The sequence below is a fragment of the Heptranchias perlo genome, chromosome 18 (genome assembly GCF_035084215.1).
Source record: "Heptranchias perlo isolate sHepPer1 chromosome 18, sHepPer1.hap1, whole genome shotgun sequence".
Lineage (NCBI taxonomy): Eukaryota > Metazoa > Chordata > Chondrichthyes > Hexanchiformes > Hexanchidae > Heptranchias > Heptranchias perlo.
In genome coordinates, this window is record NC_090342.1 from 53528081 (window position 1) to 53552641 (window position 24561).

Below are 24561 nucleotides of genomic sequence, written 5' to 3' on the forward strand. Positions count from 1 at the left end.
CAGACTCTCCTACTGGATTCTATCACTGACCCTCCCAAAGACTATCTACTGAATTCTATCACTGAACTCCCACAGACTCTCCTACTGGATTCTATCACTGACCTCCCACTGACTATCCCACTGAATTCTATCACTGAACTCCCACAGACTCTCCTACTGAATTCTATCACTGACCTCCCACTGACTATCCCACTGAATTCTATCACTGAACTCCCACAGACTCTCCCACTGAATTCTATCACTGAACTCCCACAGACTCTCCTACTGAATTCTATCACTGACCTCCCACTGACTATCCCACTGAATTCTATCACTGAACTCCCACAGACTCTCCCACTGAATTCTATCACTGAACTCCCACAGACTCTCCCACTGAATTCTATCACTGAACTCCCACTGACTCTCCTACTGGATTCTATCACTGACCCTCCCACTGACTATCCTACTGGATTCTATCACTGACCCTCCCACTGACTATCTACTGGATTCTATCACTGACCCTCCCACTGACTATCTACTGGATTCTATCACTGACCTCCCACTGACTCTCCTACTGGATTCTATCACTGACCTCCCACTGACTATCTACTGGATTCTATCACTGACCCTCCCACTGACTATCTACTGAATTCTATCACTGACCTCCCACTGACTATCTACTGGATTCTATCACTGACCTCCCACTGACTATCTACTGGATTCTATCACTGACTTTCCACTGACTATCCCACTGGATTCTATCACTGACTTTCCACTGACTATCCCACTGGATTCTATCACTGACTTTCCACTGACTATCCCACTGGATTCTATCACTGACCTCCCACTGACTATCTACTGGATTCTATCACTGACCTCCCACTGACTATCTACTGGATTCTATCATTGACCTCCCACTGACTATCTACTGGATTCTATCACTGACTTTCCACTGACTATCCCACTGGATTCTATCACTGACTTTCCACTGACTATCCCACTGGATTCTATCACTGACTTTCCACTGACTATCCCACTGGATTCTATCACTGACCTCCCACTGACTATCTACTGGATTCTATCACTGACTTTCCACTGACTATCTACTGGATTCTATCACTGACCTCCCACTGACTATCTACTGAATTCTATCACTGACCTCCCACTGACTATCTACTGGATTCTATCACTGACCTCCCACTGACTATCTACTGAATTCTATCACTGACCCTCCCACAGACTAACCTACTGAATTCTATCACTGACCTCCCACTGACTATCTACTGGATTCTATCACTGACCTCCCACTGACTATCTACTGAATTCTATCACTGACCCTCCCACAGACTAACCTACTGGATTCTATCACTGAACTCCCACAGACTCTCCTACTGGATTCTATCACTGACCCTCCCAAAGACTATCTACTGAATTCTATCACTGAACTCCCACAGACTCTCCTACTGGATTCTATCACTGACCTCCCACTGACTATCCCACTGAATTCTATCACTGAACTCCCACAGACTCTCCTCCTGAATTCTATCACTGACCTCCCACTGACTATCCCACTGAATTCTATCACTGAACTCCCACAGACTCTCCCACTGAATTCTATCACTGAACTCCCACAGACTCTCCTACTGAATTCTATCACTGACCTCCCACTGACTATCCCACTGAATTCTATCACTGAACTCCCACAGACTCTCCCACTGAATTCTATCACTGAACTCCCACAGACTCTCCCACTGAATTCTATCACTGAACTCCCACTGACTCTCCTACTGGATTCTATCACTGACCCTCCCACTGACGATCCTACTGGATTCTATCACTGACCTCCCACTGACTATCTACTGGATTCTATCACTGACCTCCCACTGACTATCCCACTGGATTCTATCACTGACCTCCCACTGACTATCTACTGAATTCTATCACTGACCTCCCACTGACTATCCTACTGGATTCTATTGCTGAACTCCCACTAAATATCCTGCTGGATTCTCCCATTTGCATTCAGCTGCTTCCCGTTCCATTTTGGAGGTCCTTATCTCACCCTTTATGCCTCTAATGCTTTTTCACATGCCTGGCTGAGAAAACCTTTGAACAGGTTACACTTCTTTCCTGCATTTTAAAATCCATTTTCCGACAATAAATCCATGAACTGCCTCTTTATGGAAATCTCTGTATTCATGCCCTCAATCGTGGTTCTCCCTGCCTCGATTTTGCTCAGGTCTTCTAGAGGTCGGGTTGCCAAATCTGTCTGGATGTATTCTTTGATCACATGACATTTGATCACATGACATTTGCTGGGGTAGGTGTGTGTGTGCTGGACTGAGTAAATCTGAAATTTTTCAGTATTGATGTCCATTTGCTCGATGGCTAGACTCTGGGACCAGGGCAGACACATGGGATTAGGACTACTGCTCACCTGGAAGGTGAACACCTGCATGGACTGGTTAGGCTGAATGGTCTGATTCCATGTTGTAATTTTTATGTGAACTGGGGGTAATTTTGACCCCCAAGTATGGGTGGGTTGGGGGCAGGTGGGAAGGTAAAAACCTGACCCAACTCGCCCCCAACCTGCCCATTTCCGGATGCGGGTGGAGGGGCGGTTGACCAATCTTTTAAGGAGGCTGCGGGCCTCCATTTTAATAGGATTTTTGTTTTTAACTTCTGGGGGCTGGGATTCCTGGGCCTTCTGCTTCACAGCAGGTAAGAGGAGGCGAGAAGGACCGGATCAACAGGTGAGGGCCTTTATTGCACTGCCTGTGGGCCCGGAGGAGCTGGAATGTTTTCTCCAGGCCCAATAAGCTCACCTGCCACCATCCTACACATGCGATTGGCTGACACCCTCCCCATCTCCGACTCCGCCAGACGATCTCTGATCCCCCCCACGATCTCCGACCCTCCCCATGATCTCTGACCCCCCCCCGATGATCGACCACCCCCATCATCTCTGACATCCCTACGATCTCCAATCCCCCCCATGATCTCCGACCCACCCCACCCCCCCACGATCACCGACCCCTCCACGATCTCTGACCTTTCCCCGATGACCGACCACCCCCATCATCCCTGACATCCCTACGATCTACGATTCCCACCCCACGATCTCTGATCCCCACCCCACGATCTCCAATCACCCCCATGATCTCCGACCCACCCCCCACAATCACCGACCCCTCCACGATCTCTGACCCTTCCCCGATGACCAAGCACCCCTTGACCGACCCCTCCCCCCCCGATGACCGCACCCCTCCCCCAATGACCGACCCCTGTCCTGATGTCTGGTCCCAACCCTGTCCCAGGTGTTCCACTTAACTGGCATTTGTTCCCCGGCTGCTTTCCCGTCAATCATGTGGCCTGTCGGGCGGGAAACCAGCTGAAAAAATTTCAAAGATGTCCTGATGTCAAAATCGTCAGGATGCCCGGGAAACCATAACCCATAAATCCTCCCCCCCATTTCCCCCCCGCTCTCTTCACGGCCCCAAGTAAATATCAGGGTCATTGTCTCAGATTGTAAATGTGGAAACTAAGAGCAAAAAAGGATGAATTCTCCAATTGCGAGCTCCCAGCAAGGAGCCTTGCCCTCTGGGAGCAGATATCAGGAGATTGCACGTGGGTAGCTCATGACTGTCTGTCCAATCATCTTTATTTTAAAATTTACCTACATATGCAAGTTGAGTTGTGCCTGATTCCAAATAACCTGATTATTCTCAATAGGGCAGTCCCTTTGGAATATCTCAGAACATTCCTTAAGTTATTATGTACCATTTATACAGACACTTCCCTTACTACACTCTATATCCTTTCACTGTTAAAATATTTAATAACAGTACCACTCAATAGTTTCTGAGCAACATAAACACAATGTACGCTAATCGTTCAACGCAGACAGCGCTGGAAAATTGATCACTTTTTTTTCAGAACTAAAGTTCCAAATCAAAAAGATTCTGGGTCGTGTAAATTGCAATAATTGATGGCCATCTGCAAACACAGTACAGTGAAATCTGTGAGCTACCGACACCTCGTGGACTGGCATCAGCTGTCCGTTTTTTGCAGGTGTCCGTATTTTCCAAATGGTCATTGTACTGTGTGTAGTTTTAGCCAGGTTGTATGTAGATAGTCATCAGTTGATGAATTTTACCCGGTAAATACTCATATTCCTGCAAACAAATCTCTTATTAAATGGTAATTTTATTTTCATTAAATCAGCAATTAATAAGTGCAATCAATTACCCATTCATACAAATAAAAGACATTTAGTCATCGTTCATTACTCAAGAGTCACTTAAGGGGATAGTCAGTGATTGATGCCTGCAGAGCACGGGCTTTTGACTCCATGTAGTGATCACTTGCATTCGATTCAGCTGCGCTAAGTGGGAAAACAATGTGTTGTAGTCCTTGTGGGAAGCAAATAACTGGAACTTGGCCATCATGGAAAAGGCTTCTTGGAAGGCGGGAACTTCCACAGGTGTGGGTCGGGTGCTTGCTCGCCTTCTGGGTCACCCGTGTCCCTTGTAAGTAGGCACCACCTGTCATCGCTCGTGATAAACTTTACAGGGGCCCGAGTCCCGTGCTTTAAGGTGTTATTTGGGCTTGTTCCATTGAAGGCTGTCCGTAATCTGTAATTGGCGAGTGTCTGTCGTTTCAGAGTGCTTCTTGTATTTTTTATCATGGAAAGTATTTGGGACTGTCATGGAGTGGCGGTATTTTACAGTTGTCAGTCATTTGCGAGTGTCTGTAGGACCAAGTTTCACTGTACAAATATTACAGGTTATACTTTTCATAGTATCTTTGTAGGTACAGCATAGGAGGAGGCCATTCAGACCATCTTACCTGTGACAGTTCTTTGAAAGAGCTATCCAATTAGTCCCATTCCCCAACTCTTTCCCCATAGCCCTGTAAATTTTTTCCTTCAAGTATTTATTCAATTCCCTTTTGAAAGTTACTGTTGAATCTGTTTCCACCGCCCTTTCAGGCAGTGCATTCCAGATCATTGCAACATACTGCGTAAAAAAATGTTTCCTCATGTCTCCTCTGGATCTTTTGCTGATCACCTTAAATCTGTGTCCTCTGGTTACCGACCCTTCCGCCACTGGAAACACTGTCTCCTTATTTACTCTTATCAAAACCGTTCATGATTTTGAACACCTCTATCAAATCTCCCCTTAACCATCTCTGTTCTAAGGAGAACAACCCCAGCTTCTCCAGTCTCTCCACATAACTGAAGTCCCTCATCTAAGAGATTTAGGGCTAGAGTTCACGAATGAGTTATCCTGGCAGGAAGGTGCATGTGATGGGAGTGCATATGGTGAATGTCTCAAAAGATCGGGGAAAGCACTGGGCAACTGAGCAGGAGCGGACAGGCTCAGATTGTTTCCCACTGGCCAAGAGCTCCAATCTAAACCACTAACGTTCACAACTAGCCCTAGCTCATTTGGTAGCACTCTTGCCTCTGAGTCAAAAGGTCATGGGTTCAAGGCCCCTCTAGAGATGTCAGCACATAATCTACATGGACAGTGCAGTACTGAGGGAGTCCTGCATTGTCAGAGCAGCTGCTTCTGGATGAGACATTAAACTATAGGCTTCGTCTGCCCTCTCAGGTGGATGTAAAAGATCCCATGGCACTGTTTCAAAGAAGAGCAGGGGAGTTCTTCCCTGGCCAACATTTATCCCTCAACCATCACCTAAAAACTGATGATCAAATTGCACAAATTGGCTGCCATGTTTCCTAAATTACAACAGTGACTACATTTCAAGAAGTACTTCATTGGCCGTAAAGCGCTTTGAGGTGTCCTCAGGTCGTGAAAGGTGCTATATAAATGCAAGTTATTTCGTTCTTTCTTCTTCTTTCTTGTCACAAAAAAAGCAAACCTATCAAAAGAAGAGTTTGCAGACAATTTTACATTTCACTTCCTCTTCTAGATATGATTCCTCTGGTTTTTACTAACATTTTTGCTCCTTTTATTTGACAAAGTTATGTTTTAGGGTTGTGAATCTGTGTTTGGGGCAAAAGGAGAAGGTAGAAAGGAAGTAAAGACAATAGGATAATCTTATGAAGCCCAGGGACCCTGGTGGGAGTCATGCGTATCCAGTGCATATCAGAAAATCAACATATTGGGCATTTCAGGTTTAAATAAAGAGAAAGGCCATCGAGAAAGAAAGACTTGCATTTATATAGCACATCTCAGAAATGTCCCAAAGATCTTCACATACAACAGGTTACTATTAAAGCGCAGTTACTGTTTTGCATGTGGCAGCCATTTTGTGCACAGCAATGTTCCACAAAAGCAATGAGACGAAAGGAACAATTAATCTATGTTTGGTGGTGTCGGTTGAGCAAGGAATGTTGGCCAGGACACCTGGGGAAGTCCCTGCTCTTCTTTGGATATTGCTACAGGATTTTTATCATCCACCCGAAACACTGGAACGGGCGTTAAAACATCTGATAAAAACGTTAGCTCTGACAGTGCAGCATTCCCTCAGTGCTGCATGAAGTCAGCCTAGATTATCTGCTGAAATCCTGGTCTACAGTCGAGCAGAACGTCAAGGATCTTCATCTCAGGGAAGAGGAAGAGGCCTTGGCTAGTTCTGGTCTGCAGAAGGCATACTTCCTATTGACGGGTCAAACTGGCAAAGCTGCCCTGGAGAAATGGATAACCCAAACTCTAGAGACTGAAAGTGAGGAAGGACAGGACAGGTTAAAAATGGATCCCTGCCACCAAAAGTAAAATGATCCCTTCCCAAATTTTGGGCAATGGGGGATTTTTCAGCTTTACTTTAAGGTTTAAAATCTTCAGGAGATTCATTGAATGAAAGTCTCCTCGATCAGCTGTTTTCAGGGACCGAATATCAGCTTGGCTCAATTAGTAGCACTCCCACCTCTAAGTCCCACTCTAAGAGCTGATAACCTAGGCTGACACTCTAGTACTGAAGGAGTCCTGTATTGTTGGAGGTGCCACCTTTCAGATGACACTAAGCTGTGGCCCGTTCAGATGGGTGCAAAAGATCCCATGGCATTATTCAAAGAAGAGCAGGGAGTTCTCCCAGTGTCTGATCAATGTTCTTTCCTCAACCAAAAACAGATCAACTGGTCAGTTCTCTTTGTAGGATCTTGCTGTGAGTGTAACAACAGTGACTAAACTTCAACCGTAATTCGATGGAAGCGTAACGTTTTGAGATATCCTAAGGATGTGAAAAGGCTGTACAAGTTCTTTCTTTTACATGAAGCGAGTCGGGCAGTTTGAACCTCAGTTCCTAATGGGCATGTACCCACACAGTGCAAACTGCCTTTACTCTGGCACACAATGTGCGGGAAAAGGGAAAAATAGTCACACGGTCACAGCAGAGGCCACTTTTCTCTGATTCCGTTTTTTAAAATTCATTCTCGGGATATGGGCATCGCTTGCAAGGAATTGCCCGTCCCCAGTTGCCCTTGAGAAGGTGGTGGTGGGCCATCCTCTTGAACCGCTGCAGTCCGTGTGGTGAAGGTTCTCCCACAGTGCTGTTAGGTAGGGAGTTCCAGGATTTTGACCCAGCGACGATGAAGTAATGGCCGATATATGTCCAAGTCTGGATGGTGTGTGGCTTGGAGGGGATCTTGGAGGTGATGATATTCCCATGTACCTGCTGCCCTTATGATGCACCCTGCATCTAACCGTTCTATACCTGACCTAGAAGTGTCAGATGCTGACATTGGGGGCAGGAAATTGGAAGTACTCATATCCCTAGCAGTAACATCTCTCACTTTGGTGAGCACATAATTCACACATGAAAAGAGAGCCTTTGGCGGTCGCAGGATTCCAATGATGCAAATTACAAGTCCCGCAGCTCATTATAGATCTACCAGTCGATACAAAAAGAATAGATTGATTTCAAGGGCACACCCAGTTTCTCTGCTGCATCTGTCATCAATAAAACAATCAAGCAGGACACAGGGAACCTGATTAAGATGAGAAGATTCATGGAGAGGAAACAAAGATGACAGGCTTGTGTTCATTGTCAAAAGGTCAATGAAAATATGACACTCCGGTTGCATTTACAATCAGTACCTGATGGGTTGGGAATTGATTAGAGGAGTCCCTGAGGGGGCCAATTAGATAATCAGCCTGTTTACTGATATCATATCCTGTACAAACACAACACAGGAGTGTTCGACTTCTCACACTACTGAGGTCCAATGCTAGAGTGTACACGTGAGGAATAACCGGCCAGAGCCTCCGATGTTCCCAGGAGAAAAGCATCGACAGGTTTGCTACTAAGCCACACAGACTAGAAGGTTGCAGGTTCAACTTCTGATCTGTCCTGAGTTAACTGAGTTCAGCCGGGGCATGCAGCTAGGATGTTAAAGAAAGAAAGAGCATCTTTCACAATCTCAGGATGTTCCAAAGTGCTTTACAGCCAATGAAGTACTTTTGAAGTGTAGTCACGGTTGTAATGTAGGAAACACAGCAGCCAGCTTTCTGCACAGCAAGGTCCCACAAACAGCAACGACCAGATAATCTGTTTTATTAATGTTGGTTGAGGGATAAATATTGGCCAGCAAACTGAGGAGAACTCCCCTACTCTTCTTCGAACTAGTGCCATGGGATCTTTTACATTCACCTGAGAGGGCAAACACGGCCTCGGTTTAATGTCTCATCCAAAAGACGGTACCTCCAACAGTGCAACACTCCCTCAGTGCTGCACTAGAGTGTCAACCTGCTCAAGTCTTGGGAGTGAGGCTTGCCCACAACTTTCTAACTCAGAGACAAGAGTGCTTCCAACTGAGCCATGGCTGACGCCCAATTGGTCTTGGTACCCTGGGGTTAAGGAGCAGAAAAACTAACCAGGGCTCTTGAAACTTATTCAATGACACCCACTGGGAAGTGTTGCTCTGTGGAGTTTTGGGTGAGGACAGGATGTAGATCAGATCTTCTGCTCGCCAATAGTCCAATATTCATAGCATTTTCCCTTCCTCAATTTGTATATAGAAAATATGCCTATCGTGTCACACCTTTCAATGGTGTTACACATTTGTAGTGTAAATAGTAGTATCAGTCAATTATCTGACTGACTCAATATGAATAAGTTGAATTTGCTTTAGTCAGTAATTAGCAATAACAAGCAGCAGAAAACAGGACAATCAAAGTGCTCGATTTTTATGAAAGCTGTCAATCCCAAACCAGCAAATAGCTGGAAACGACCAATCAAATTATTTTGCGAAGTTGTTTTGAAACTCCTCTGAGTTGTGTATCTGTAAATCCACCAATAGAAACAATTCAATGGAAGAAACCTATAAAAATTAACCAACTGCAAATCCAGTGCTTATCCTTACTCATAAATTAGCTTGCATTGTATTGTAAATTCATAGAAAATGTATTTATTTGGAGAGGCTCACAGCTGTGTTGGGAATCTGTGGCTTAATTTGGGGTACTGGGCTGGAGCCTGAATCATTCCATTGGGCTTTGTTGCCCATTTCTACTTCTAATGCCTGAGGTCCCCTCAATTACATGCACACCAAGCTCCTCCCTTTTCACTTTGGCTTCAGCCACTGTTTCTGCTAAGGTTGTAATGGTCCAACCCGCTCCCTGTGCCAACTTCAGCAGGACAACCCAATTAGAGTCGTTCCCAGTCTCCTGACCCACCAGGAAATAGCAACAGCTGATAGGAAAATGTGGGTGAAGGAGGACTTGAGTAGCAACAGGCTGGGTTGGAGTCAGTGGGGGAAACGAGTTGGATCAGTCCGACAATGAACGACTTTGAGCAAGACTGGGCGGACTGGGAATGGCTCCAGGCAGGCAGGGTTGTGAGGTGCCCTGCCTGTGCAGACCAAGTGATTCCTGGCCTGCCTGCTTGCTCACCCACCCCAAGTGCTTTCCACCTCAGCAGGTCACCCTGAGTGCTTCCTGGCTTGCCTCACTGCTCACATAGCTGCCCACCTCCCTCCCTCAACTACTTCCTCACCTACCTGCTCACCCCACTCCTCAGCTTGAGTGCTCACAAGGCTGCCTGCACCCTTGATACACTCCTTATCCCCCACCCACACTTCTTGGCCAAGCCCACTTCCTCTCTGTCCAAATGCTTGCCTGTCTGCTGAGATGAAAAAGGCCAGTGAAATAGAGAGAGGAATGAAGGAGTGAAAGAGAGCTGCACTATTTTATGTTATACTCGACTGTACTGCACTTTTCTGTTCTGTATTGTACTATACTATACTATAGTGTATTGTATTATAATGTAACATACTATACTATACAATATTATTTTACACATATATAGATTTATATGTTTGCTGGTCCGGCACGTTGTCTCTCACCCTGTGTACTGTTTGCTCTTCAGTGTTTCTATTGTGTGTCCCACACTATCTGTACTGTTTGTCCCGCACTGTGTGCATTGTGTGTCCCACACTTTATGTACTGGCCTTTCCCTGTTAGTTTTTAATTACCGGGCAGACTTCCAAAACCAATCCTGGGTAGTTTGACCCTGTAGCCAGGCAGTAGGATTACAGAAGATATAGCATAGCTGGAGATATTTGACCTATTGCACCTGTGATAGTGTCAGCTTTCTAAGTAGAGCAGTCAAATGCAATCTCATTACCCTGTCTTTCCTGGCCTCCTCTTATATTCTGCCTTTTCAAATACTTAACCAATTCTTTTCCAAATGATGTTGGGTGCAGATTTTCTGAATTCCACCTGATGCGAGTGTGATCAGATAATCGCAGTCCCCACCCCTGTGGATTTGATCAGAATGGATGGAAATCACAGCTAGTGTATCCATGATTTTTCAATGTACACTCGTGGCAGGCAAAGGCCAAGAAAATCGCTGCTTCAGTGACCACTTCTAGTACAGCATTGGGTTCTAATAACCCTCTCTGTAAAACAAATGTTCTAACTTCCCCCTGTGTTCTTTCTGTGACAATCCTCAGTCCATTCCCTCTTGCTACTGACCTGACAACCAGTGGAAGTACTCTTGCAGTGCACGAGCATACTCCATGACGGCTATTTTTATCACACGTTTGGCCTCACCCCAGCTTTATACACCAGTTCTGATCATTTCACTTTTTGCTACTGCATCCTGGCCACTTCTTGAAGAATAACTGTCAGCCGTGGCTCAGTGGGTAGCACTCTCGCCTCTGCGTCAAGAGGTTGTGGGCCCGAGTCTCACTTGAGAGCACAAAATCTAGGCAGACACTCCAGTCCAGTACTGAGGAAGTGCTGCACTGTCGGAGGTGCCGTCTTTCAGATGAGACATTAAACCGAGGCCCCGTCTGCCCTCTCAGATGGATGCAAAAGATCCTATGATGCTATTTGAAGAAGAGTAGGGGAGTTCTCCCTGATGTCCTGGCAAATAATTATCCCTCAACCAACATCATTAAAACAGATTATCTAGTCATCATCACTGCTGTTTGTAGGATCTTGCTGTGTGTAAATTGGCTGCTAAGTTTCCTCCATTTCAACCATGACTATGCTTCAAAAGTACTTCATTGGCTGTAAAGTGCTTTACGATGTCCTGGGGTTGTGAAAGGCGCTATATAAATGTAAGTCTTTCTACTACCACTCTTAAAAACAAAACAAAAATATTCACGACTATCCTTCACTGCCACACACCAGCCAAACTTGCGGCCCAAATTTCTCTTTTCTAAGACAATCTGTGAAGGTTTCACCTGCAGATCCTCCTCAACACAATAGCCAGGAATAGCCACTGCGCGCATGCTTCAGGGGCTGAGTGAGTCTTCTTTTCTGTACACTTCAGTGGCTGCTCTGCAGATACTTGCAGGGGCCCTCCTCCTAAACCTGCTGATAGCCAAGCCTGACCAATGGCTCAGTCATCTGGTGTCGAAGAGTCTTGCATGGTGTGTGATTGTATATGAGCTTCCCATAATTGGCCTTTAATGAAGACACGACAAGCACAAAACAGCTTTTTAATTAGCTGTTTACTGATATTGGTTAATCTTTTTTTCAATGGTGGGAATCATCAGAGAAACACTAACAACAGACAAATTGCCTGTTAGCAATTCCTGATGAAATTCCATACACGTTTAATGGCTGTCCACATTGGAGGGGGGTGAGAGGTGTTCCATTCCCTGGCTGAATTCACCAGCTGCCATTTAAATACACCACAGCTGAATAACTCTGTATCCAAGACCATGCAGCGGTCATTTGGCAGATTAAGTGACCATAAAATAAAGCCGATATGTTGTGAGCTTGAAAAGAAAAGCTTGTAAAGTCAGTAAACGTGTGGCACTTTGATCTGAGGCTGTGAAAGGTGCTATTTAAATGCAAGTTCTTCTTTCTATAAGCAGTTCATAAAGGGAAATGGTGTCTAGGGAGAAGGGCTCTGGCCAACACCAACCTACCACTGAGTACCTTGGAGGGCAATCAGTCTCACGGCTAAAGCCCATCAAGGGGAAAAAAGAAAGACTTGCATTTATATAGCACCTTTCATGGCCTCAGGATGTCCCAAAGCGCTTTACTGCCAATTAATTACTTTTGTAGTGTAGTCACTGTTGTAATGTGGGAAATGTGGCTGCCAATTTGTGCACAGCAAGGTCCCAAAAACAGTGTGATAATGACTAGATAAACCGTTTTTTAGTGTTGATGGTTGAGGGACAAATATTGGCCAGGACACTGGGGAGAACTCCCCTGCTCTTCTTCAAAATAGTGGCATGGGTTCTTTTACGTCCATCTGAGAAGGCAGACGGGGTCTCGGTTTAACGTCTCACCCGAAAGACCGGGATGAAATAGTTGATGATTAAGTAGCATTGGACATAGATGTCTAGATCATCAAGGTGGCTGGCATGATGCCTGTTGTAGGTCCTTCCACCACCCTGAAAGCAGCTCCCCATTGGAAAGTTGGGATGACAGCTTCTGAAAGGCTGCGAATGAGACCACAGGCCTGTGTATCCAGAGCTCGGATCCTCCCATGATTGGGTTGCAGAGAGGCAAGCAGCTGCTGCTGAAGATTGACACTTCCAACTGGTGAAAACACCAGTCAACAGGAGAAAGTGCGTGGCCATGCTGTGGTCACTAAGATGGTAGGAGTGCCCTCACACATCTTACAGTGAGTTAGACTGCTCAACCCCACTACTCATGAAGAGCTCTTGGTACCTGCTGTTTCTGTAGTGAGGGCTCAAACCCAGACCTGATACACAGAAATACATAGAAGTTACGATACGGAAACAGGCCATTCGGCCCAACCAGTCCGTGTCGGCATTTACCCTCCGCACTAGCAAATAGCCCTAATCACATTTACCCACCCTGTTCCCATATCCCTTCAACCCCTTTTCATTCATCCACCTATCCAATCTAATCTTAATTTAACATAGTTTCTGCCTCAATCACTGACTCTGGAAGTGGATTCCACAGCCTCACAGCTCTCTGCGTGAAGAGGTTTCTCGTGCCCTCTGTTCTAAAACTCTGACATTTAATCTTGTATCTCTGGCCCCTTGTTCTAGACCCCTCAACCACTGGAAACAATCTACTTCTCTCTACCCCGTCCCATCCTTTCATAATTTTAAGCCCTTCTGTTATATCGCCCATAATCTCCGTTGTTCTAACAAAAAAACACCCGTTTTATAAGCCTTCCTTTGCATTTGTATTTCCTCCTATCAGGCAGCATCCTAGTGAATCTGCATTGTGCCCTCTCTAAAGCCTCAACACCTCCCTATAGTGGGGAGCCCAACGCTGCACACAGTACTCCAAACTGTGATCTTATTAAAGTTTTACATAGGGTCATCATTACCTCTTGGTTTTTAAATTCTATACCTCATGTGATAAAACTTTGTATTCATTAGCTTTTTTTTTTACAGCCTTATCCACCTGAGGTGCTGCCTCTAATGTCCTGTGAACCTCTCCCCCCCAAATCCCTCTGTTCTTCCACAGCATCAAGCCTCTTCCATTCACAGTATAATTACTGCTGTTATTCTTTTTAGCAAAACGTATCACCTCACACTTACTGACATTGAATTCCATCTGCCACTTTTTAGCTCATTCCCCCATCTTATCACTATCCCTCTGTAGCTTCTTTTGATCTTCTAAAAAATTAACTATACCTTCCACTTTGGTATCATCTGCAAATTCTGACACCGCTCCCTCTAGACCTATATCCAAATCACTGAATCAAAAGCAAAATACTGCGGATGCTGGAAATCTGAAATAAAAACAGAAAATGCTGGAGAAGCTCAGCAAGTCAGGCAGCATCTGTGGAGAAAGAAACAGAGTTAACGTTTCAGGTCGAAGACCTTTCGTCAGAACAGGAAGATGTTGGAGCTATGCCTGCCTTTTTGTAGGATACGTGGAACATTCTTTGTTCCAGTCCTACTCAGGTCCCCGCCCTCGCCTCTTTTTCCAGTACATTGATGACTGCTGCTTCCTGCTCTCGCCCCGAACTGGAAAATTTAATCAACTTTGCTTCCAATTTCCACCCTTCCCTCACCTTCACATGGTCCATCTCCGACTCTCCCTTCCCCTTCCTTGATTTCTCTAACTCCATTTCTGACAACCAATATCTACTATAAGCCCACCGACCCCCACAGCTCCCCCGATTACACTTCCTCCCACCCCGCTTCCTGTAAGGACTCTATTCTCTTCTCCCAGTTTCTCCGTATCCGTCGCATCTGTTCTGACGATGCCACCTTCCACGCCAGTGCTTCCGATATGTCTTCCTTTTTCCTCAACCGAGGATTCCCCTTCACTGTGGTTGACAGGGTGCTCGACCTTGTCTGTCCCATTTCCTGCACTTCTGCCCTCACCCCTTCCCCTCCCTCCCAGAACCATAGTAGGGTCCCCCTTGTCCTCACCTTCCACCACACCAGCCTCCACATTCAACGTATCATCCTCCGTCATTTCTGCCACCTCCACACGGTCCCACCACCAAAAACATCTTCCCCTCAATCTAACATCTTCCAGTTCTGACGAAAGGTCTTCGACCTGAAGCATTAACTCTGTTTCTTTCTCCACAGATGCTGCCTGACTTGCTGAGCTTCTCCAGCACTTTTTGTTTCTAATCCAAACCACTGATATGTACAGTGAACAGAAGTGGCCTCAGAACTGAATCCTGTGGGACACCACTACCCACTTCCAACCACTCTGAAATCTCTCCTTAATTCCTACTCTCTGTTTTCTCCCTTCTAACCAATTTTTAATCCAGTTTGCCATCCTCCCCCTAATTCCATACCTTTTCCTTTTCTCTCGTAATCTCCATGTCAAAGGTTTTCCTAAAGTGCATGTACACTACATTCACTGCATTTCCCCCATAGACCACATCTGTGAACTCCTCAAAGAATTCCATGAGGTTTGTCAAGCACAATAGTCCATTTTGAAATCTGTGCTGGCTAGTTCTATTTTACCTTTATCTCGATAATGTGGTCATTTCATCCTTAATTAGAGAGTCTAATATTTTCCCTCCCACAGATGTTACGCTAACTGGCCTGTAGTTACTCAGATTATCTCTGTCTCCCTTTTTAAAAATGAGTACTACATTGGCCGCTGTCCAGTCCTCCGGCACATACCCACGCTCAATAAAGCCTGATGGCCTCGGCAATATCCTCCCTCACCTCTCTCAGGTTCCCAGGATACATCCTGTTGGGCGTTTAGCCTTCCTTTAACTGATCTAATTTATCTAAAATGTTCCTTTTCTCCATCGCAGAATCGCTCATCACTCTCTCCCTCAACCACTTCAGGGTTCAGCTCCTCTCTGATATCTTTCCCTTTAGTAAAGACCGATGTGAAGTATTTATTAAATACCTCCGCCATTTGTTGATCCTGCCCTACAAATTGACAATCCTCTCCTCCCAGGAAACACACTTCACTTTGAACAATTCTCCTTCTACTGATATATTTGTAAAATATGATGTGGAGATGCCGGTGATGGACTGGGGTGGACAAATGTAAGGAATCTTACAACACCAGGTTATAGTCCAACAAATTTATTTTAAAATCACAAGCTTTCGGAGATTATCTCCTTCGTCAGATCATCTGACGAAGGAGATAATCTCCGAAAGCTTGTGATTTTAAAATAAATTTGTTGGACTATAACCTGGTGTTGTAAGATTCCTTACATTTGTAAAATACTTACTGTTCCTTTTGATGATTTTTTGAATTTTCACCCTCATACTCCCTCTTAGCTTTCCTCGTCCCTCTCTTAACCTCTTTTCTCATTTTCTCCTTTATTTTTTTCATTATTATTCTTATAATGCACATGGGCCCTCTTCTTTAATTTTGATTGGTTTTTAACATCTTTGTTTATCCATGGCATAAAACTACTGATAGTTTTCTTCTATTATAATGGAATATACTTTTATTCTGTACCTTCACAATCTTTTTCATTAAAAAATCCCAGTGTTGCAGGTATTGTTACTGATTGAACAGCCAGCCTGGTTCGTTAATGTGACCCGGGAGGGTAGATCTGCCGCTAGATATCAGGATCCATTCTAGATTACCCTGCAGGCCAATAACCCAATGGGGAGGGTGGTCCTCTTTGTGCTGATAAGCTGTGCAATATTAGTTGGTTAAACCCCAGCAGTAGCCTTGTACACACTTGGAGGGGGTACAGGGGTCCTATGACTTGGCTCTGCCAACCCGTGCCTGGACATTAGTAAGTGGTGAAGAAATGTTGGACTTTTCAATGCCTGTTTTAAGGAAAATAACGGATTGGTTAGAACCCTGGATTCATTATCTGTTAAAGGAACTGAGTATGGTTAAAAGAATTGTTAAACAGGTTGTTCAAGAAGGCATGCTGGGAAGGTTGACCAAATTCGAAAAGTGTTATGCAGGTAAGGAGGCCTTGAGAGACCGTGGAATGCCATCGTAAACACCAGGTGCTGTTTCTGTAGCAAACCATGGTAAAGGGACGGAGGAAAGTTACTAAAAAGTAAGAACCCCCCCCTCTGCCACCAATGGCACCCCCCCCCCAAACTAACACTTACCTGATCACGCCCTCTTCCTAGCTCTTCTCCCGTCCGACTGAGAGCGCCTGTCGATCAGGCCGGCCTGTCAGGCAGGAAACCGGCAAAAAAACCAATATCCTTACGTCAAAATCGTACGGACATCCGGGAAACCCGTACTTCTGGGTTTGCCGTCAGGAATTCCACCCCCCGCCCCCCACCTTTCCGGGCTAAAATCATGCCCATCATATCCAACAATGTAATCAGGCAGTGAGATGTTAATTTGAGGTGAGCACCATTCATTCAATCAAGTATTAATCTGACGTGAGTGGGGATTATAGGCATGAGAATCAAAGCTGGCCAGTTCAAGGCTGCCGTCAGGCTTTAATTGGCTTGGCTTTCATGTGAGAAGACAGGTTGCTCTGTGCCTCAAGAAAGGTAAACTAAGATTCACTGTATAACTTGGAAGAGAGCCAACTTTTGGCCTGATCAGCAGTTTTAGTGGCTGACTGGATTTATATCTGACCGGCTCTCTTCTTTCTCTGCTGGAAGTAAAAAAAAAGACAGGCAAGAAATGAAGGTGGCTGATTGGTCGTATTGCTTTGCAAACTGGGCGAGCCTGCTCCCTGAGCCCTGGCAGTAGCAGCCTTGGCTCAGTTGGTAGCACTCTAGGTCATGGGTTCAAGTCCCACTCCAGAGACTTGAGCTCATAATTCAGGCTGACACCTCAGTGCAGTACTGAGGGAATGCTACACTGTCAAATGGTGCTATCTTTCGGGTGAGACTTTAAACCAAGGCCCTGCCTGCCTTCTCGGATGGATGTAAAAGACCCCATGACACTATTCAAAATACAGAATATTCAGTAAGTAACCAAATGAGCTCCCCAAATACTCCTGTTTGGGTTGAAAAATTGCTTCAGAAGGTACTTATTAAAATAACATTTTTCGACATTTGAATAGATACAAATGGTAGTCCTGAAAGGCAACTAAAACTCGCACAGCCTCCTGTCCCTCGAGTTTTGTTGCGTCAACCTCACTTGTGGAAATGTGGCAAAATGTTGCTCAAAATGCCTAGTGCCTTCTCTTTAAAATACCGTGGTTTCCAGATCTACGGGAACAAAAAAATCATACTGCAGTAAAGCAACGACACCACCATCTGGTTTACTGCACATTTACATTCCTTTAAAAATTCTTCTGATGGGGTCTCCCAGTGTCCTGGCCAACATTTATCCTTCAACTAACATCACTAAAGCAGATGATCTGGACACTTATCAAATTGTTGCTTGTGGGACCTTGCTGTGCGCTAATTGATTGTCGTGTTTCCCTACATTACAACAGTGACAACACTTCAAAAGTGCTTTGTTGGCCGTAAAGCTCTTTGGGACGTCCTGTGGTTGTGAAAGGTGCAATATAAATGTAAGCTCTCTCTAACGCTGCACTAAACTCTACAGACTAGAAGATCCCAGGTTCAATTCAAAGTCTGTGCTGAATTAGCTGATCTTGGCAAGGCCAGCCATTTGGCCATTGGTCACAGCAACCTTGGGCTAGGGAGGGGGAAAAAGTCAGTCAGGGTGCCCATTCCTCACTATTATCCAGTGACTTTCGCTGGAAAAGTGGATGTGTGTATTGCCCATTAGGTCAGGGCATCTGAGTGAGAGAAACAGAATGATACAGCGCAACATCACAGGGTGGGTACAGTTGAAATTGGCCATTTGGCCCACCGTAGCTCAACTGTCGATAGTGAAACACTGATAGTCCCTCCCATCACATCATCTAAAAGTCTCCTCAATGACTCCAAGGTTTTTTCCTCCACTGCCATACCTGGAAGAACGCTGAGTGTTATTCACTCTTTATGTGAAGAGACTCTTCTTCATGTCTGTTCCAAACTTTCCTTTTACCAGATTTAACCTATGTCACCCTTATTCTAATATCCTAGCAGACCATGAAGCAGTGCTCCAGGTTAACTTTATCTATAATGTATACCTTATCTATATCTATACAAGGTCCCCTCTCCTTCACCTCCTTTAAAGGCTAAATCATAGAATCATACAGCACAGAAGGAGGCCATTCGGCCCATCATGCCCATGCCAGCTCTTTGAAACTGCTATCCAATTAGTCCAACTCACCTGCTCGTTCCCCGTAGCCCTGCAAATTTTTCTTTTTCAAGTATATATCCAATTCCCTCCATAAAGGGCCCAGTTTCTCCAGTCTTTCCTCATAACTCAATCATTTGACACCAGGGATCAGCCTCAATCATTGAATAAATAGGGCCCACCAATCAGTGCTGGTTTTCCCTTCTCCATTTACTCATTCAAATGTTGGTGCTGAGCTCTCCTTTATCTGTCAAATGATATGATAATTGACTATTGATCAACTGTTGTTCAACAGTAATCTCCAACTGGGGAAGTTCAACTGAATGTTAATGAGGCTCCAGGGATTAATCTAACTGTGGGGCCTAATTAGCTACTTTCAATCCTACAGTCATTTTTTTTTCTCCCCTGGGGAATGTTATACTCATCAAGGTGAGGGATATTAGTGGAATGTTTTCTGTTTCAGGTATCCGGCATCAGCAACTAGCACTGCCAGATGAGGTATAACATGCAGAGTAAAGCTCCCTCTATTCTGCCCCAACGATGTGTCTCAGTCTCAAACTAAACAGACCACCATCTATTGCACCAGCGTGATATATTTCCATTTCCCACATCAACCATACCGTGGTGTCTTCCATTGAGATTGCTCACCTCATTCTCATTAAGGGCAGTCAGTACCCTGCTGTGAGTCCACACCTAGTAGAAACAGGGTTGAAACAATCCAAACTAATTTCACAAAGGGCCCCTACAGCCAGGCTCATCCCAACAGTTTGGAGAAGATTACAATCCAAATCCCTGAGGTAAATGGCCAGTTGTAAAAGCAGTTCTGAGTGGCCATTGAATGAACTGCACCTTATAGAATGGGAACAGCCAGTAAAAGAACAATGTCAGAAGACTGTGGGACAGCTGAGTGGAGACGACACCAGTGGGTGCCCACATCTTGGGAAAGTTTGATTTTTTATGTATTCATGGGGAGTGGACGTCGCTGGCAAGGCCAGCATTTATTGTCCATCCCTAATTGCCCTTGAGAAGGTGGTGGTGAGCCGCCTTCTTGAACCACTGCAGTCCGTGTGGTGAAGGTTCTCCCACAGTGCTGTTAGGAAGGGAGTTTCAGGATTTTGAACCAGCGACGATGAAGGAACGGTGATATATTTCCAAGTCAGGATGGTGTGTGTCTTGGAAGGGAACATGCATGTGGTGTTGTTCCCATTCACCTGCTGCCCTTGTCCTTCTAGGTGGTAGAGGTCGCGGGTTTGGGAGGTGCTGTCAAAGAAGCCTTGGCGTGTTGCTGCAGTGCATCTTGTAGATGGTACACACTGCAGTCACGGTGCGCCGATGGTGAAGGGAGTGAATGTTTAGGGTGAAGGGAGCAGGCTGCTTTGTTCTGGATGGTGTCAAGCTTCATGAGTGTTGTTGGAGCTGCACTCATCCAGGCAAGTGGAGAGTATTCCACCACTCCTGACTTACGGCTAGTAGATGGTGGAAAGGCTTTGGGGAGTCAGGAGGTGAGTCACTCACCACAGAATACCCAGCCTCCGATCTGCTGTTGTAGCCACAGTATTTATATGGCTGGTCTAGTTAAGTTTCTGGTAATGGTGACCCCCCCAGGATGTTGATGGTGGGGGATCCAACGATGGTAATGCCATTGACTGTCAAGGGGAGGTGGTTACACTCTTTCTTGTTGGAGATGGTCATTGCCTGGCACAAATGTTACTTGCCACTTATCAGCCCAAGCCTGGATGTTGTCCAGGTCTTGCTGCATGCGGGCACGGACTGCTTCATTATTTGAGGGGTTGCGAATGGAACTGAACGCTGTGCAATCATCAGCGAACATCCCCATTTCTGACCTTATGATGGAGGGAAGGTCATTGATGAAGCAGTTGAAGATGGTTGGGCCAAGGATATTGCCCTGAGGAACTCCTGCAGCAATGTCCTGGGGCTGAGATGATTGGCCTCCAACAACCACTACCATCTTCCTTTGTGCTAGGTATGACTCCAGCCACTGGAGAGTTTTCCCCCTGATTCCCATTGACTTCAATTTTACTGGGGCTCCTTGGTGCCACACTCGGTCAAATGCTGCCTTGATGTCAAGGGCAGTCACTCTCACCTCACCTCTGGAATTCAGCTCTTTTGTTCATGTTTGGACCAAGGCTATAATGAGGTCTACAGCCAAGTGGTCCTAGTGGAACCCAAACTGAGCATCGGTGAGCAGGTTATTGGTGAATAAGTGCTGCTTGATAGCACTTTCGACGACACCTTCCATCACTGTGCTGATGATTGAGATTGGACTGATGGGGCTGTAATTGGCCAGATTGGATTTGTCCTGCTTTTTGTGGACAGGATTTTTCAATTTTCTACTTTGTCGGGTAGATGCCAGTGTTGTAGCTGTACTGGAACAGCTTGGCTAGAGGCGCAGCTAGTTCTGGAGCACAAATCTTCAGCACTACAGCTGGGATGTTGTCAGGGCCCATAGCCTTTGTTGTACCCAGTGCACTCAGCCGTTTCTTGATATCACGTGGAGTGAAACGAATTGGCTGAAGACTGGCTTCTGTGATGGTGGGGATGTCGGGAGGAGTCCGAGATGGATCGTCCACTCGGCACTTCTGGCTGAAGATGGTTGCAAACGCTTCAGCCTTGTCTTTTGCACTCACGTGCTGGGCTCTGCAGGTCAATAATATGCAGGCGAATGAGAGATGGAGACAGAATAATCAAGGATATGGATGGGGTGAGATAGAGAAGCCAACACTATGAAAGATTCAGAGACAGAGAGAGTAACTAAGAATCTTTTTTAATACATTCTTGAGATGTGGGCATCACCGGCAAGGCTGGCATTTATTGCCCATCCTCATTGCCCTAAGAACGTGATTTGATGCAACTGATTGGCTTGCTAGGCTATTTCAGAGGGCAGTTAAGACTCAACTACATTGCTGTGGGACTGGAGTCAAATGTAGGCTAGACTAAGTAAGGACGGCAGGTTTCCTTCCCTAAAGAACATTAATGAACCAGTTGGCTTTTTATGAAAACCTGTCAGCTTCATGGTCACTTTAACCGATACCAGCTTCTTCTTACTTCCAGATTTTTAAAACTAAATTCAAATTCTCAAACTGTATTTGAACTCACATCCTCTGGGTTATGAGTTCAGTTCTCTGGATTACCAGCGCAGTAACATAACCACTACAGAGGGTAACATATTAGCATGGATAAAGGATTGGTTAGCTAACAGTAAATTGAGAGTAGGCATAAATGGGTCATTTTCAGGTTGGCAAGATGTAACGAGTGGAGTGCCACAGGGATCAGTGCTTGGGCCTCAACTATTTACAATCTATATCAATGACTTGGATGAAGGGACCGAATGTATTGTTGTTAAATTTGCTGATGACACAAAGGTAAGTAGGAAAGTAAGTTGTGAAGAGGACATAAGGAGTCTGCAAAGGGATATAGATAGGTTAAGTGAGTGGGCAAAAATTTGGCTGATGGAGTATAATGTGGGAAAATGTGAACTTGTCCACTTTGGGAGGAGGAACAGAAAAGCAGTATATTATTTAAATGGAGAGAGATTGCAGAACTCTGAGGTACAGAGGGATCTGGATGTCCTAATACATGAATCACAAAAAGTTAGTATGCAGGTACAGCAAGTGATTAGGAAGGCAAATGGAATGTTGTCATTTATTGCAAGGGGGATGGAATATAAACGTAGAGATGTTTTGCTACAGTTATACAGGGCATTGGTGAGACCACATCCAGAATACTGTGTGCAGTTTTGGTCTCCTTATTTAAGAAAGGACATAATTGCTTTAGAGGCGGTTCAGAGAAGTTTGGCTCGACTGATTCCTGGGATGAGGGGGTTATCTTATGAGGAAAGGTTGGATAAGTTGGGCCTGTATACACTGGAGTTTAGAAGAATGGGAGGTGATCTTATTGAAACAGATAAGATCCTGAGGGGACTAGAAGGGGTAGATGCTGAGAGGATGTTTCCCCTTGTGGGAGAGACTAGAACTAGGGGCCACAGTTTAAAAATAAGGGGTCTCCCATTTAAGTCGGAGATGAGGAGAATTTTTTTCTCTGAGGGTCATGAGTCTGTGGAACTCCCTTCCCCAGAGAGCGGTGGAGGCAGGGTCATTGAATATTTTTAAGGCTGAGTTAGATAGATTCCTGATTAACAAGGGAGTCAAAGGTTATAGTATGTAGACGGGAAAGTAGGGTTGAGGTCACAATCAGATCAACCATGATCTGATTGTGAATGGCCTACTCTTGCCCTTAATTCGTAGGTTTGTATGTACACCACCCTATGCAAGAGACAGAGATCTAGCTCTGTGTTCTCTCTTATATTCTTGGTTATTCTATGAGTACAAAAGCAGAAAGTTACTTCTTTAGTGTCTAATCCACTGCACCACCCAGTTCCTTGATTAATTCAGTAAGATTACAGGAAGGTGGCAAGGGTGCATTTGGGGAGGAAATTCCCTGTCATCAGTTTAATGGGGGTAATTTTAACCTTACTCACCAGGCAGGAAACTGATGGAATCGGGTAGAAATCCAGTTTCACAGCCCGCCCAATGTTACTCTCCACTGACTTCAACAGAGAGTAAAATCAGGTGGGGTGTAATACCTGCATTGCACCCGGTCCCTTCAGTTTTCCGACGGGTGGGAGAGGGTTAGAATTGGCCCCATGCCTCAGCCGTTGTGGGGGGAAGGGGTTTCAAACATTCCTAAAGCAATGATAATTATCTGCTGGCCATTGCAACAAGCAAATCCTGCCCTGTAATCAGCTGACCAAAACCGTGAGATTCACTCGATCTGTAACGCTCATCACAGACCGTACAAATGGCCCTCATATCCAGAAATAAACAAGGTCAGTCACAAATAGATCAAATACTCAACTTTACACTTAACACCCTTAACATCCCTTAGCCTTTCACCTTTCAAGGTCATAGTGCACCTTGAGTGGCCAAAATACTGGCTACAGGAAGTGATGTCAACTGCAACCTCCTGCTCGCAATTAGGTTGCCATAGTTAACTGTGGGTATCATGGCTCAGTGGGTAGCACTCTTACCTGTGAGTTAGAAGGTTGTGCATTCAAGTCCCACTTGAACACAAAATCCAGACTGACACTGCAGTGCATTACTGAGGGAGTGTTGCACTATCAGAGGTGCTGTCTTTTGGATGAAATGCTAAACCGAGGCCCTGTCTGCCCTCTCGGGTGAATGTAAAAGATCCCATGACACGAGTTCTCCCCGGTGTCCTGTCCAATATTTATCCCTCAATCAACATCACTAAAACAGATTATCCGGTCATCATCACATTGCTGTTTGTGGGACCTTGCTGTGCGCAACTTGCCTGCTGCATTTCCTGCATTGCAACAGTGACTATACTTCAAAAAAGTACTTCATTGGCTGTAAAGTGCTTTGGGACATCGTGAAAGGCACTATATAAATGCAAGTCTTTCTTTCTTTAACGAAACCACTTCATATCGCAAATGTGATTAACAAATACAGCTAAGTAACATCTAGTGAACAACATACTGCAAGTCATTTTTCTATAGATTTCATATTCGTCATGAAAATTTTGTCACATTTATAGCAAAGACCAAGGATGGCCAGGCTCAGAATTAAAACCAAGCAAA